General features: G+C 38.1%; 1 pseudogene; it reads left to right on the top strand.

Moving 5' to 3' along the window:
• The first annotated feature begins 9,277 nt into the window (after positions 1–9,277).
• LOC140513405 (GDP-mannose 4,6 dehydratase pseudogene) lies at positions 9,278–10,592 on the top strand (annotated as a pseudogene).
• The last annotated feature ends 5,096 nt before the right edge of the window (positions 10,593–15,688 follow it).

The raw sequence follows: 15,688 nt of genomic DNA, 5'->3' as shown, positions 1-15,688 counted from the left end.
ATTGAAAAAGTGGAAAAAAATTCACTGAAGTAAACAGTTCCTTAAAAAGTAGAATTGGCCAAATGGAAAAGGAGGTACAAAAGATAACTGAAGAAAACAATTAATTAAAAATTAGAATTGGGGAGCAGCTAGGTGGAATAGTGAATAGACAACTGACCCTAGAGTCAGAAGGACTCGAGTTCAAATCCAATCTCAGACACTTGACACTTACTAGCTGTCATATAATCTCATTTGCCTAAATAAATGCAAAAAAAAAATTAGAATTGAGCAAGTGAAAGCTAATGACTCTATGAGACATCACGAATCAGTCAAACAAAATCAAAATAATGAAAAAAATAGAAGAAAATGTAAAATACCTCATTGGAAAAACAACTGACTAGGAAAATGGGTCTAGAAGAGATATAAGAATCTAGAATAAGGTCTACCTGAAAGTCATGATGAAAAAAAAAGCATGGACAGCATCTTCCAAGAAATCAGGAAAACTGCCCTGAGGTCCTAGAACCAGAGGGTAAAGTAATCTTTGAAAGAATCCACTGATCACCTCCTGAAAGAGATCCCAAACTGAAAACACTAAGGAATATTATAACCAAATTCCAGAATGGTCAGGTCAAGGAGAAAATACTGCAAGCAGCAAGAAAGAAACTATTCAAATATCATGGAATCACAGTCAGGATTACACAGGACCTTGTAGTTTCTATATTAAAAGATCAGAAGCTTTGGAATGTGATATTCTGTAAGGCAAAGGAGCTTGGATTACAACTAAGGATCAATTACCCGGCAAAACTGAGCATAATCTTTCAGGCAAGGAGATGGACATTCAGTGAAATAGGGGACTTCCAGACCTTCCCGATGAAAACACTAGAGTTTAATGGAAAATTTGATCTTCAAGTTCAAGATTCAAGAGACACATAAAAAAGTAAACAGGAAAGAAAAAAGCCATGTTATTCAATAAGGGCAAACTCTTTACATCCCTGCATGGGAAGGTGATACTTGTAACTCTTGGGAACTGTATTTTTATTATGACATTTAGAAGGGATATACATAGACAGAGGGAGTGGGTATAAACTGACTTTCATGTAATGATAAGAAACTTAATTAGGAAAGTTTAGCTGCAGAATGGGTGGAAAGATCTGAAAGTCTCAGGAATTCAGCATGGTGTGAATGGGAGGGTGCAGAGGTCCTTAGATTACACCTATAAGTCAGGTGAAGATACCAGAGGTCTGAAGAGTATGGAGACAGGTCAAATATTAAGGCTTTGAGGATCTTAGGAGTCAGTGGAAGGGCAGAGGGTGAGGCCTGGTGATCCTCCACCTCACTGGCATGCATGAAGTTGGTAACTCTTGTCACATTGAGGCCATTATAGCAATCAAGCAGCTTTGATGGGTTCTGGGAGGCCTAGACCGATGGAGGTGTGACTGGAAGTGGGAGTCAAGGCTGGAGGGTACCCCCATTTTGATGGATCTTTCTGACATCTAACCTTCCTCAGTTGATATTGTGACATACTAGACCTGAGGGAAAGGGCAGGTGTGGAAGCCAAAGGAGGAAGGGTACCCCCAGTGATGTTAGGACTTCCTACTTGCCAGTCCTTCAGGATCCATCTTTGAACAGCCTGGGACTGGGGCAGAGTTTGAGTCAAGTGTGAAAGGACACTCTTGGTGGGAGAGGATTTCCTATACCTAGCTGTCATAGACAAGAAGAGAAGTCTCTATGGAGGTAGGCTCTTTTCAGAAGAATATAAGCCAATTTCCACAAGTTTTTATAGAATACAGAAAGCATATAGTCATGCTGATTCACAAACAGTCTGACATTGACCTTGAAGTCAGTTTGTTGTGTTCTAAGGGATAAAACAGAGACTTTCTAATCTACTAGTCTGTCACTGGCCCTGGGCTCTAAGACAAGGTAGATTTTATTTACCTTTGGACTGGCCTTGCACAAGAACTAAAGTGGAAGGCAAAAACATAAAGGTTAGATGTGACTGTTCTGAAATTGAGGATTATTTTAAACTATGTTAATCATGTCCAAAGAGGGAAAATAAAGGACCCCCCTCTCTCTGTTACCATGGGATTGTAAAGGTAAGAAACTTCCATGGGACCTGATATTTGATTTCATATATGTTTTTTTCTGTTTGAGATTCACTACATTAGTCAACTGAGATTCCTTAAATACTGAAGAATTTAGGAGTTCTGCCAGTTAGTTATGATTCTCCCTACCTTTGTTTCTGCCAGGATGCCTTTTGACCAATAGTTTCTGCTGTACTTCCTTTCAAATTTGTATTTGGGGGTTGAACTCTGAACCGTGTTAACTAAGTGAAACAGTGGAGAGTGTTGGACTTGGAATCTGGAAAACTTCAGGTCAAGTCCTTCCTCAGATTCTTCTTGGCTGTGTGGTTTTGGGCAAGTAACTTAAACTCTGCCTGCCTCAGTTTCCTCATCTATAAAATAATGATAATAATGGCACCTACCAAGAATAATATGAGAGAACAGGACTCATTGGAAAAGGCTCTGATGTTGGGAAGGGTTGAAGTCAAAAGGAAAAGGGAACAGTAGAGGATGAGATGGATAGATAGTAACATGGAAGCAATGAACATCAACTTGGATAGACTTCAAGAGACAGTGGAGGATAGAAGGTCCTGGTGTGCTATGGTCCATAAGATCATGAAGAGGTGGACGTGACTGAATAATTGAAAAATAATAGCACCTACCACCCAGAGATATTGTGAGGATAAAATATTTGTAATATTTGTAAAGTACTTAGCAAACCTTATAGTGTTATATAGATGTTATTAATGTGGATAATTAATACAATATAACACATAAATTAAATAATATAATAATTAAAATAATAATTAACATAAATAAATATTATTTATCATCATCATTATTATTGACCTCTCTGCAACAAAAAGAATAATCCTCTCTTCTGGGAGAAAGTTAATGAATGGTTCCCACATGAGAGTTATTTTACAAGAAAAAAGTTTAATATTTTCCTTTTAATTATATTTTTAATAAATACAAAATGTGTTTTTCTGGGTCCATTAGATAATTTGAAAGAGAATGTGATAAGTCTCTCCTAATTGTAATATTTCTTATATTTAACAATAAATGCTTTTATAATGAATGATTTTTCTGCTAAATCAGGAGCCCTACTAAGGAAGGAGTCTATGTACAAAGGATATATATCAAAGAGAGGTTTACTGAAGGATATTCTTTAGAACTGACCAAGTCACAGGCAGGATGCAAACTGGGAATTCTATAAGTCTTCAAGTCTGTGTCCTGCGGTGGATCTCCACCTGTGACGGCAGATCAATTCATGGGTGTGTAGCAAATAACATAGCTTTCTAGTATAATTTAGGGACAGCTGGGTGGTACAGTGGATAGAACACTGGGCCTTCAGTCAAAAAGACTTGAGTTCAAATCTGGCCTCAGATAGTTACTAGCTGTGACCTTGGACAAGTCACTTAACCTCTGTTTGCTTAAGTTCCTCCACTGGTAAAGTGGGGATAATAATAGCACCTACCTCCCAGGGTTGTTGTGAAGATCAAATGAAATAATGATTGCAAAGCATCTAGCACAGTGTCTGGAACACAGTAAGCACTATATAAATGTTAGCTATTATTATTTCTGTCATTTTATAGTTTGTTGATGAGTTGAGTCTGCTCAGAGTTTTATGAGAAAGAAATAATTGAAGCAGTTACTTTCTGACGCAGAGCTCTGAGATTGTTATTGTTGGTGAGTCTTGAATGTCACAAGCTCATATATATTGGAGAGATATGGACAATAGAATTGTTATAGGATTATGGAACAAATGTAATTTCTCTGGTAATGGATAAAATAATAGAATATGATGAGTAACAAAAAATGAAGAAAAGTCTATACCCAGAAATATGAGAAGAGGGAAGGAGGGAGGGAGGGAAGGGGAGAGGGAAAGAAAGAGAGAGGGAGAGAAAGAAAGAGAGAGATGAAAGGATTGATTTCATTATTAAATTAGTTTTGAGCTGGAAGTATTGGATACTTGCTGTTGAAGAATGTTTCAGGGTTAGGGAGCTTGGGACCTCAAGGCCACAACCTCACAGAATAAATCTGTTTGGATTTAGTCAAAGGGACGCACTTGAGGACCTAGAGGGCCACATGTAGCCCTGAGGTCCCAGGTTCCCCACCCCTGGTCTAGCTGAATAGAGGAACAGTTTGGAAGCAGAAGATCAGAGAAATCACTTGGTGGTCAACTAGCTTGACTGAGATGCCATACTTAGTGAGTTATTAGTCAAATACAGCTTGGACCAACTCAGTTTAGCAGTGGAACCATTTACTCAACATAGAAGCTATTTTCATTAAGGAACTTCTTATGGACTCTTCCTGAGACCTAAATAAAACACAAGTTTATAGTTCCAAAGCTGTGAGTAATTCTGAATACACAAGTTTTCCTCACTCGTGTGCTTCCTTGTCAGGTTTCTATATATAAGTAGAAGCGTGTGACTCAGTTTCATGTGTGTCTTGTGAAATGTTTTATTATTAACACACTTGCTTTGATATGAGTACTTGTGACCCTGTTATTGCTTCTTTTGCCTTTATTGTTAAGTTCTAAAAGTCATAAGTTCTGAAAGTATCATTATTGTGAGTGGCTAGTTTTATGTAAATGGAAGCACCTTAGGAGGGGCTCAGGAGCTAAAGTGATGAGTAGAAGTAATATATTCCTTCACAACAGGGTTATTGTGCTGAGAAAATTTTAGGGTAACCTCATGATGGCATCTTCCTCATTAGAATGTGAACTTCTTGAAGGCAGAGACCACTTTTTTTTTCTTTAAATCATCAGTACTTAGCACACTGCCTGATGTATAATACGCACTTGATAAATAAATACCTGGTAGTGGTAGTGGTAGTCCTTGTTTGGAAGTATATCTGCCAAGACAAGAGCAGGTTGGAGTGAGTCTCTTCCTCAGGGGAAAACATCTCTAGTTTCTTTGACCATTCTTAACGGGAAAAGATTTTCAGACCCTTCATCATTCTGGTCATTGCCTCTGGAGCCTCTCTGGTTTGTTAAATTGTAACTTCAAAAATTCAATACAATACTTTGTACGTGGTCTCACTAGTGTAGCATACATTGAAATCATCACTTTACCATGAACTGTGTGCTACTTCTATTAATGCAACCTGTTTCAGGTCAGGATCAAAGCTGTTATGGTGAAACACAGAATGTGGGTATCTAAGTGGGTGGTTGCTTTATTGAACTAGAAAGGGCACAGCCCCCTCAAAGAGAGGCACAAATACAGTGTAGCATGTGTTGTGTATGTAATGAATATAATGTATATATGTAATGTGTTACAGTTCTTCTAAGATGCACTCAGTGACCCTAGGTGATGGTCCAAACAGAGCTAGATATTCTAGCATGTCTCAGAAGTCCAGGAGGTGCTGGAGTGATCCTTATATTAGACTTGGGAAGCCTCTCTCTATCATATAATCACTTCACCTTACACCTCAGGTCATGCCTGTGGTGACGATTACACATTGGCTCATGTTAGCTGCACTCTCTCTGTTGTCTAACCCCCTTCCAGATTGGCTCAATTCCTGGTTGGCTACAAAATTTAAGATTAAACAGCTGCACCATACCATTGGCTCCTTTTCAACTTATAATCAAACCATACATCCAGTTATTTCCCTCTGGAACTGCTAAGACAAGTATCCTGAACTTGTACTAGTACAATGATTTTTTGGAATCTCGACATCAATTTTTTTTCATGTTATACTTCATCCTATTCTTTGAGTCTTAAGTTCACAACCTCTTGAGAAATTAAAGACTTTGAAAGTAAAAATGTGATCTTTTGTTCCATCCATAATTCTAGCCCAGTCAGGCAAGTCTCTGTAGCAGATGGGTTGCAAGGCCAAAAAATTTCACCTTGTCATCCTGCTCCTCAGTCTAATAACACTTTTCAAAACACTCTCTGAAGTGTGGATGAAAGGTGCTAGGTGAGTACAAATGTTAATTAACTCAAATGCTTACTTATTCAGGAATGTTAAATATTATTATACCTCCTCCTTTTTGAACATGACGGTACTCTGACAGTGACTCATATCTGTGTTCTTTGTTGAAACTTCAAACATAGAAAAGTAGGATAATATTCTAGTCTTCTCACAATAAACCTACTTCACTCCATTGCTTATGGGAACAGGTCTGATACGGCACTATCCATTCTGTAACGAAAAGCGATAACTACCAGGAGCCTTGAAATATCTGAAACTTCTTTGAACAGTCAAATTCACACTGATTGATGGGAAGACCAGTTTGAATCGATAAAAAGTCTAAATCTAGAATAGTTTAAAGGAAAGGATTTTTATTACATTTAGATAGCTAAACTATCTAGGTTAACTGAGCATGGACATTACAGGAACTGGTAGTTATCTTTTGTCATTAGTGAATTAATTGTGAAGAATTTAGTTTTTCTGAGGACTTGAATAGATTTTTACTTTTTTATTTTTAGGTAGGCCAAACATGTTTTCAAGAATTTATTTACATAATTATTTTTCTTTGCTAGCCTACATTTCATATATAATCAAAACCTTCTCCAAATAATCACAAATACATTAGAGAACTCTCTATGTAAGGCTTTATTATACAGGTATATAAATGTGTACATCTGTTCTATATATTATGCCCTTCCTTCCTCTTTCTTGTTTCCTTTCCAGTGATCTCATTAGCTCTAACAGTTTTGATTCTGATTTTTATGCAGATGACTTCCAAATCTACACATTCAGCCTGACTATCTCCCATATCACCAACTGGCTGGATATCTTCACTTGAATGTCCCATAAGCATCTCAAATTCAACAAATTCTGCAAAACAGAAGCTATTTCTTTCTACTTAAGAGCACTTTCCCCAATTTCCTTATTTCTAGGAAGGTATCACCATTATTCCCCACCTACATTCAAAACCTTAGCTGTTATCTTTGATATCTCTTGATTCTCCCTTTCGATCCATATCTAATTAATTGCAAAGTCTTGTTAATTGTACCTCCAAAATATCTCTGGCATCTGTTCCCTTATCTCCATGCACATCCTTATCACCTATCACAAAGACAATCAAAATAGCTTTCTAATTGTTCTCCTTAACAATAATAGCTTATTTTATATGTAGCTTTAAGGTTTGAAAAGTGTTTAATATACATGATCTCAGTTAATCCCTACAAATAACCAATTCTTATCCAATTTATATAAAATGAAGCTTAGTCTCATAGAATGACTTGCCCTGGGTCACATAGCTAATAAAAATCCTAGATGGGATTCAAGTCTACTGGACTCTAAGTCCAATGCTTATGGTCTTTCCTCTCCATACTTTACTCCATAGAGCTACCAAATTAGTACTTTTTAGGTTTACAGTTTCCTCTATCCATCTCTAATATTGGGGCTTTTTCAAGTTATAATTTTCGCCGTTCTTCTGTAAGCATAATGTTATATTCCTTCAGTTACTTGACTTTTTTTTTTAAAGTGACTCTCTTTCTATTGGCTCTCTTCTTTCATCCTCAGTGCCTTCCTCCTGTGTATTACCTCTTTCCTTTTGGAATTTTATTAGTTCCTTTTTCTCTCTTGCTTTTATCTGGGTATGTAATTTTTCTCCCACTTTTACCCTTTCTGTTAAAAATTTTCCCTTCCTAACCTCCCCTTCAACTAGTCTTATTCATTAAAAAAAAAAATCTTTTTTTTTTGTTCACCTGTCCCCAAAGGATTTCTCTCATTCTCTTCATTATCCATCCTCTCTGTCTATTCTAGACCCTCATTCTATGATTTATGATACCTATAGTTATCAGGTCTCTCTCTTTTCTCTGCATTCCTCATGCAATCAAAGCTTTTATGACCTCCATTCTAGCCTTTCCTCTCTAGGTGCTTTCTGGCATTGCTTTTTAGGGCTTGCTACATGGATTCCCCCTTTTCCATTTTGTCTCACACCTAGAATAATGCCAATTATTGCAGGTGTCAGAAAAGACACTGCCTGATGGTAAGACCTCTCCCCCACTATATCCTTTATTATGCAGCCCACTACTGATCTATACATTTCCCTGGTTACCTACCTCCCCCCAATTACCTCAAAATCTCTTCCCTGGGCTGATGTTCTCCCATACTCCCCCATGTCACTTGCCCTGAGGGATTCTAATTCCCCAATTCCCAATGTAGGAAGAATACACTTTTCAAGTACCAAATTCCCCAGGTAAAATCCCCTCAGTGTAAAGTCCTCATCTCTCTTCACAGACTGTCTGTCTTTAGTTGTAGAAGTTTTTATCAGTAGAACCCTCTCCCACCACCAAATCAAGCTTCTTTCCTTTGCTCCCCCTTTCAATCTCCATCTCCTCTTCCTTATTCTCCCATAGGCTCTTCTCTTTCTGAGACCACAGAGGTCACCTTTCTCTCATTGTCAGCCCTTGATTTGATCTCAGCATATCACATACTCCCCTCAACCCCTCTACTCCCCTCCCCAGTTTTATGTAGCCTCCCATGCCGTAATGTAGTCCTAAAAAAATAAAAGTAGTGATTCAGCTGTAGGTAGGGTGCTGTCCCGGTATTTCTACCATTATTTCTACCAGATTTCTGCCTTCACTCTTGTCTCCCTGTGTACTTTCAAAAAGAAGTCTCTCACTCATCTTTGTTGCTACTCTGTTGCTATTGTCTTTGCTTGCTGCATTTATTTATTCAAGCAAATAATCTCTTTAGTTCTGTTTTTTTCTAAAAATATCTCACAGTTTATTATTAAATGTTCATTTTTTAACTCTTTACGGTTAAGTTAGTATTTGCAGGTTAGGTAACCCTGAGCTTCAATGCACTTTGTGACATTCCATTCTCTCCTGTGTTTTCTTGTGGGTGCAGAATAGTCTTGTGTTATTTGAATGTTTTTTTTTTCCTTTTTATTTGAAAGCCTTTCTCATGAGCATTTGCAGAAATTTCTGTTTCTGAACTGAATTATTAAATTGAACTCTTACATGTCTTGGAATTTGTAGCTTTGGATTTTTTTTTTCTGGAGGTGATCTGTGAATTTTTCAATTGGAATTTCATTTTCTATTTTCAGAAGTTCTGGTCACTTCTTTTGTTTCTTTCATTATGGTATCAAAGTATCTTTGTCCTGTTGTTTTTTTCTAGTAGAACTACAATCCTTAAATTGTCTCCATGCATCCTGTTTTTGAAATCAGTATGTTTTCTGCCCCTCCCTCTCTTCCAGGCTGCTCACCCCCCCCCCCCAGCAGGCACACACGTTCTGCCCCCTCTGCCCCTGCTTGCCTTCTATGCCAACCCTTGGAAATATGATACAGGATCGGGGATGCTGCCCCAGAGACCAAAGTGCTGGGGATGGTGAGATGGACAAGTCCAGGAAGGTGACTCATCACTGACATCGCCAGCCAGGATGGCTTGTATTTGACTGAATTCCTGCTGGAAAAGGGTTATGAGGTCCATGAAATTGTACGTTAATCAAGTTCCTTCAACACAGGGTGGATCAAGCATCTCTATAAGAACCTTCACGCTCATATTGAAGGAAATATGAAATTGCATTATGGAGATCTCACAGACAGTATCTGCCTTGTGAAGATAATTAATGAAGTAAAACCTACAGAAATCTACAACTTGGGAGCCCAGACATGTCAAAATTTCTTTTGACCTTGTTGAATATACTGCTGATGTTGATGGTGTTGGCACTCTATGGCTTCTTGATGCAATTAAAACTTGTGTCCTTATCAATTCTGTAAAGTTCTATCAAGCCTCAACAAGTGAACTTTATTGGAAAGTACAAGAAATACCACAAAAGGAGATGACCCCTTTTTATCCTTGGTCACCATATGGAGCAACAAAACTTTATGCTTACTAGATTGTGGTGAACTTCTGTGACGCCTACAACCTGTTTGCTGTGAATGGTATTCTTTTTAATCATGAGAGTCCCAGAAGAGGGGCTAATTTCGTAACTCAAAAAATTAGTCAATCTGTTGCTAAGATTCACCTTGGACAATTGGACAGTTTCAGTTTGGGGAATCTGGATGCCAAGAGAGATTGGGCTCATGTCAAGGACTATATTGAGGCTATGTGGCTAATGCTGCAGACCAATGAGCCAGAAGACTTTGTCATTGCTACTGGTGAAGTCCACAGTGTCCATGAATTTGTGGAGAAATCATTTTTTTACACTGGGAAAACTATTGTGTGGGAAGGAAAGAATGAGAATGAGGTCAGTATAAGAAGACCAGTAAGATCCACATGACTGTATATCTCAAGTTTTGCCAGTCAACTGAAGATGGATTTTCTGCAAGAAGACTGCACCAAAGCAAAACAGACTACACTGGAAGCCCCAGGTTGCTTTTGATGAATTGGTGAAAGAGATGGTCGAGACTGATGTGTCTCTCATGAAGCACAACCCTAATGCCTAAGCTGACTTCTGGTCCTCGTCAGGTCTCCTGAAGAGATATGATCACCTTAGCCAACCCTCAGGAGGGTAGGGTGGAAGGTTCATTTTTCCCTTGTAATCAATCGGTGTAGAGCATCTGACTGCAGAAGTGGAACTGACAATTGATGTGGTGGAGGAGAGGAAGATTTAGTCATGATCAACACTGATTTTTTCCCCCAGTTCTCTGATGCCATTGATTGTCTCTCCTTTTCTGGAAAAAAAAAAAAAAGAATCACTCCCAGAAAAATTGTAAAAGTAGGAACTGTGACCACTCCAATGCTTGGTTCCACATTATCCCATTATAGAGACTTCATCTGAAGGATTTTATGTAATCAATAGGATGGTTTAATCACAAATCATTCATTTTACTTAAAATTACATTGTAAGACAACAAAAATTGTGGCTTCATTTTTCTTATTAAACTGGTCTTTCTACAAACCAGAAAAAGAAAAAAGAAATCCGTATGTTTTACTTGCATTGTGAACACATTTTCTTTCAGTGTTATTGGTTTTTGCTTTTCTTCTTCTAGATTGTCCTTCACCTTTGTATATTTTCAATACCAATCTATTGTTCTCTTTTGTTTCATTAAAGAGATTTGCCATCACAGTTTCTAGTTTGTTTTTATTTTGTCCATTATTTTTGCTGTGCAGAACATAAATTCTGCTCTCATAATTCTCATTTGCCATTTAACCATTTAGGAATAGTGTGTTGTGGTTCCTTGTTCTCCTCAAATTCCATACAGTCCTCAGTGTCATCAAATGTTGGATCATTTTCCTTTGCTTTGTGGGATTTATTCATAAATTCCTTAATTCATTTTCTAAATCTGGAGGCCATATTTCCTTCCATTGTCACTGTTTTTCCTGTTGATTTGTCTATTTATATTCAAGGTCTTTGAATTTTTTCTTCCTGAAATCTTTGATAACTTTTAGTCTCCCTCCCACCCTTATCTTCCCTAACACTTCCCTCTGATGGTGGTTTCTTTCTGGGTTGGATCTCAAAGTATCTCAGCCTCTTCCTATGCTGAGCAATTCTTGTTTCCTTATGCTAGATTTTTGCTGCAACTAACTTTTGGATGGTCAGAACTGGCTCCAATTGGATGTTGTGCTCCTTCCCTCATGCTTTGTAGAGTGCTACACAGCAGACTCCTGTCCTCCTCCTCCAATGCTCTGTCCTGGGGTTTTGTCCTGCTCCCTTTGTTCTTTAGTTCTTTGTCCAGTTCTGCTGGTTCTACAGAATTGTCCACCTTGTTACTCACAGTTCAGAGCTTTGCTTTCCTGGTGCTAGAGGGTTGTTGTCCTCAGCGGGCTTTTTCTCTGGAAGGGCTATGGATGCCTGGCTATTGGTCATAGCCAAGGCAAATTTCCTCAGTGTGGAGCTGGTATCTCTATGGCCCTGGAGAGAGAGAGTGAGGACCAGAGTGTGGGGATGGGTTGGGTTGTTAGCCTGTGTCCTGTCCTTGGGTCTGCTAGTGCAACTTCACTTCCAGTAGTGTGGGAGGGCAGGGAGGGGTGTTAAGTGAACTCAGGGAATGTGAATGTCAGTTCATGAGTTGTTTTAAAGAATCTTTTTAGATGCTGGGTATCTCCTGAAGTTGCTTTATCTTTGGCATGTAATTTCTGTTTTGAAGAGTTTCGAGAGGTTGTGAGGATCAGAGAAAACAGCCAGTCCTCCATCTATTTCTCACTTGATCAAGTTAAAACTGATTCAACCATTATGTAATTTGGAGCTATGCCCAAAGGGCTATAAAACTACATATACCCTTTGACCTAGCAATACCACTACTAAGGGGGGCAGCTAGGGGATGCAGTGCATAGAGCATCAGTGCAAGAATCAGGAGGACCTGAGTTCAAATCTCACCTCAGATACTTGACACTCACCAGCTGTGTGACCTTGGGCAAGTTACTTAACCCCAATTGCTTCATCCTGGGTCATCTCCAGTCATCCCGAGGAATATCTGGTCACTGGATTCAGATGGCTCTGGAGAAGTGAGGCTGGTGACCTACACTGCCCTCCCTTACTCAAAACAAAGTTAAGTGCAAGTCATGTCATTATTTCTCTGATGGCATGGTCTTCTTCGGCAATGAAGGATGAACACACACTACTACTAGGTCTATATCCCAAAAGAAATTTAAAAACTTGATGAAATTAAATCTATATTTTTAAGGCTAATTTTTTCCCAATAATCAATCATTGACTTCTTTTCTTCTTCAAATATCCCTATCCCCACTGGGAAAAAGAAAAAGAAAACTTGTGTAGTAAATATGCATAGTCAAACAAAACAAATTCCTACATTGTTCATGTCCAAAAATGTGTGTTTCATTCTGCACATTAGTTCATCACTTCTCCGTCAGGTGGTAGGATTCTTCTTCTTAGGTTCTGTGGAATCAGAGTTGATCAAGAGTCTGAAGTCTTTAAAATTATTCTTTTTTACAGTGTTGCTGTTTGGTTATAAAATTGATTGCCTGGTTCTGCTCACTTTGCTTTGCATCAGTTTATACAAATCTTCCCAGCTTTCTCTGAAACCCTCTCTTTCATTTCTTACATCACAATACTATACTATTCCAATTATATTCATATACTATAATTTGTTCCTAATCTGATTCTTCAAGTACTTGTGTCATAATTTTGTAATCCTCCTCCATTACTTGACCTTTTTCCTTCTATATATTCCCTTAAAATATAAGTTTCTTGGTAAATTCCCAGAGCATCTCTCTTCAGTCTACTCCACTTTTCTTCCATATTGAAATTGTTTATATTTTGTCTTGAGAGTTCCATTTGCTTGAGCTTCTCATAACTCTTTTGGCCAAATTTCTCTGCTGAATTATAGACCATGGAATCCTACTTATCCTTTTGCTGACCTCTTTAAAAAATTTTTTAACTTTACAAAATTCAAGTAAATATTTACAAAACAAAAAAATTCATTTCCAAAAATACTAAATTTGCTTAGTCTGTAATCAGGAAGACAAATTCAAATCCAGCCTCAGATACTTAGTAGGTATATGACCCTGGGCAAATCACTTAGTTGCTTTCTGCCTCAGTTTCCTCTACTGTAAAATAGGGATAATAATAGCACCTACCTCCCAGGGTTGTTGTGAGGATCAAATAAAATAATAACTGTAAAGTATTTAGCACAGTGCCTAGTACATAATAAGTGTTACAAATATTGGCTATTATTATTATTATTACAACTATCATAATATAGCAAAAAAAACCCAAACCTAAATATAAGCAGTATCTTATTTATTTTATAACCAGTTTACTTTGAAAAATTCTGTTACCTTTAGTCTCTTTTTAACCTTTATTTAAAAAAGAATTATTAAATTATTATATCCTTATCATTATCCCTCCCCAGTAAGCAAACACACACACACACACATACACAGACATGCAGACATGCACACATGCACACCCCCCTCCCCCCCAATATATAGCTTCAGATATTGGCAAAACAAAATCCAGTATAGGCTATGTAAACAATGTATGCTTGTTGGAAATAGGTAGTATGTTTCATCTTCATTTTTTTGGACTTGTGGTTTATCATTGCTTTGAAATGAGTTCTAAAGTCCTTCAAACTGATATTTCTAAAGCACAAGTCCAGCTATGCTACCCTTCTGCTTAAGAAGCATGAATGGTTCCCTACTGTCTCTAGGATAAAATATATAAGCCTTCAGCATTTAAATTCTTTCACAATTTGTCTTTAAGTATTTTCCCATAGGGATTTCACATTATTCCTTTTCATGCTTTCTACATGCCAATCAAACTATCCCATTGGCTATTCCCTATGCACTATAGTTAAGGAGCAGCTAGGTGGCAAAAATGTAGCTAGATGGTGCAGTGGATAGAATGCCAAGCCTGGAGTCAGGAAGGCTCACCTTCATGTGTTCAAATCTGGCCTGACTCTTACTAGCTGTGTGACTATGGGCAAGTCACTTAATTCAGTTTCTTCATCTGCAAAATGAACTGGAGAAAGAAATGGCAAACCACTCCAGTATCTTTGCCAAGAAAATCCCAAATAGGGTGACAAGAGTTGGACATGACCAACTGACTGAACAAACAAAAAAAATGTACTATGGTCTATCTTCCAATTCATTGCCTTTGTAGAGAATATGATCTTCCCTCTCTCTACCACACCTGGAGTGCTCTTTCTCCTTACCTTTTTCCTCTTGGAATTCTTAGTTCCCTTCAAGACCCAGTTGAAGTGCCATCTCCTACAAAAGGAAATGAATCATTACTGCTCTACATCCTATCGTGCCCCTTCACCACCACCCTGCCCCTTCCCAAATCTTGGTACAACATTTACTTTGTGGAATGTAGGTCTCCTTTGCTAAGAACCAGGATCCCTGATCTGAGACTTTGAAGGACTTTCCCAGGATGAATGAGAATGCTAGGGCTAGACTATTCAAAGCCATTTAGTCCAGGCCAGTTTGTTTTATGAGTAGATTATCTTGTGGATTGGTAAGAGAAGAGAAGGCAGAAAATATGGTATTTGTGGGTGACAGCTGAGACTAGGCTGAACTGACAATTGGGGTAGCAGATGAGAATGAAGTCTAGCCAGTATCTCCTTTCTTCCCCCTGCTTTTTCCAGGGTTTACATCTCAATCCATTCTTCAGAAATTTTCCTCAGACCAGCTGGGGAGGGTGTTCAAATGTTTCTTTATTAATTAATAGTTTACAAGGTCATTAATAGCAATTTTATCTAAGTCTATAAATTTCTCTTCTTCCTCTTCCTCCTCCTTCCTTTTGGAGGCAATCAAGGTTAAGTGACATGCCCAGGATCACATAGGACTATTAATTTCACAGTTTGAGATTGAGAGTAGAACCTAGTTCATTCACGGATCTACAACCACTTGTATCCTGTTGCTACTGTTGTTCATCCTTCATTCTTGAAGAGGACCTTGACATCAGGAAGGTGATGCCATGATATGCAAATGAATTGGATTTAAGTGAGGGAGGACTGTAGAAAGTCACCAGCCTCATTTTCTTCTCAGGAGCCATCTTTCTCCAGTGGCCAGATACGGATCAGGACAACTGAAGATGGCCCAGGACGCACATAGGTCTTTTCAAGCTAAGATCTTTAATAGGTCTCAGTTTGACTGAGGCAGTGCCCATTCAGTGATTAAGGCTTAATTTTTTAAAAATGTGGTAAAGAATGATTTCTTGTACTATTGTATCAAGATTCTTTTTGTGACCATAGCTTTCAGTTAATCTGATTATTTTTATGTTTTCTTTTCTTGATCTACTCTCCAGATCTGTTGTTTTTCTTATAAGATGTTTGACTTTCTCT

Source organism: Notamacropus eugenii, chromosome 7 (genome assembly GCF_028372415.1).
Source record: "Notamacropus eugenii isolate mMacEug1 chromosome 7, mMacEug1.pri_v2, whole genome shotgun sequence".
In the NCBI taxonomy this organism is placed as follows: Eukaryota; Metazoa; Chordata; class Mammalia; order Diprotodontia; family Macropodidae; genus Notamacropus; species Notamacropus eugenii.
Note: the sequence above shows the minus strand (reverse complement) of the source record. Positions and strands in the feature narration are given on the sequence as shown.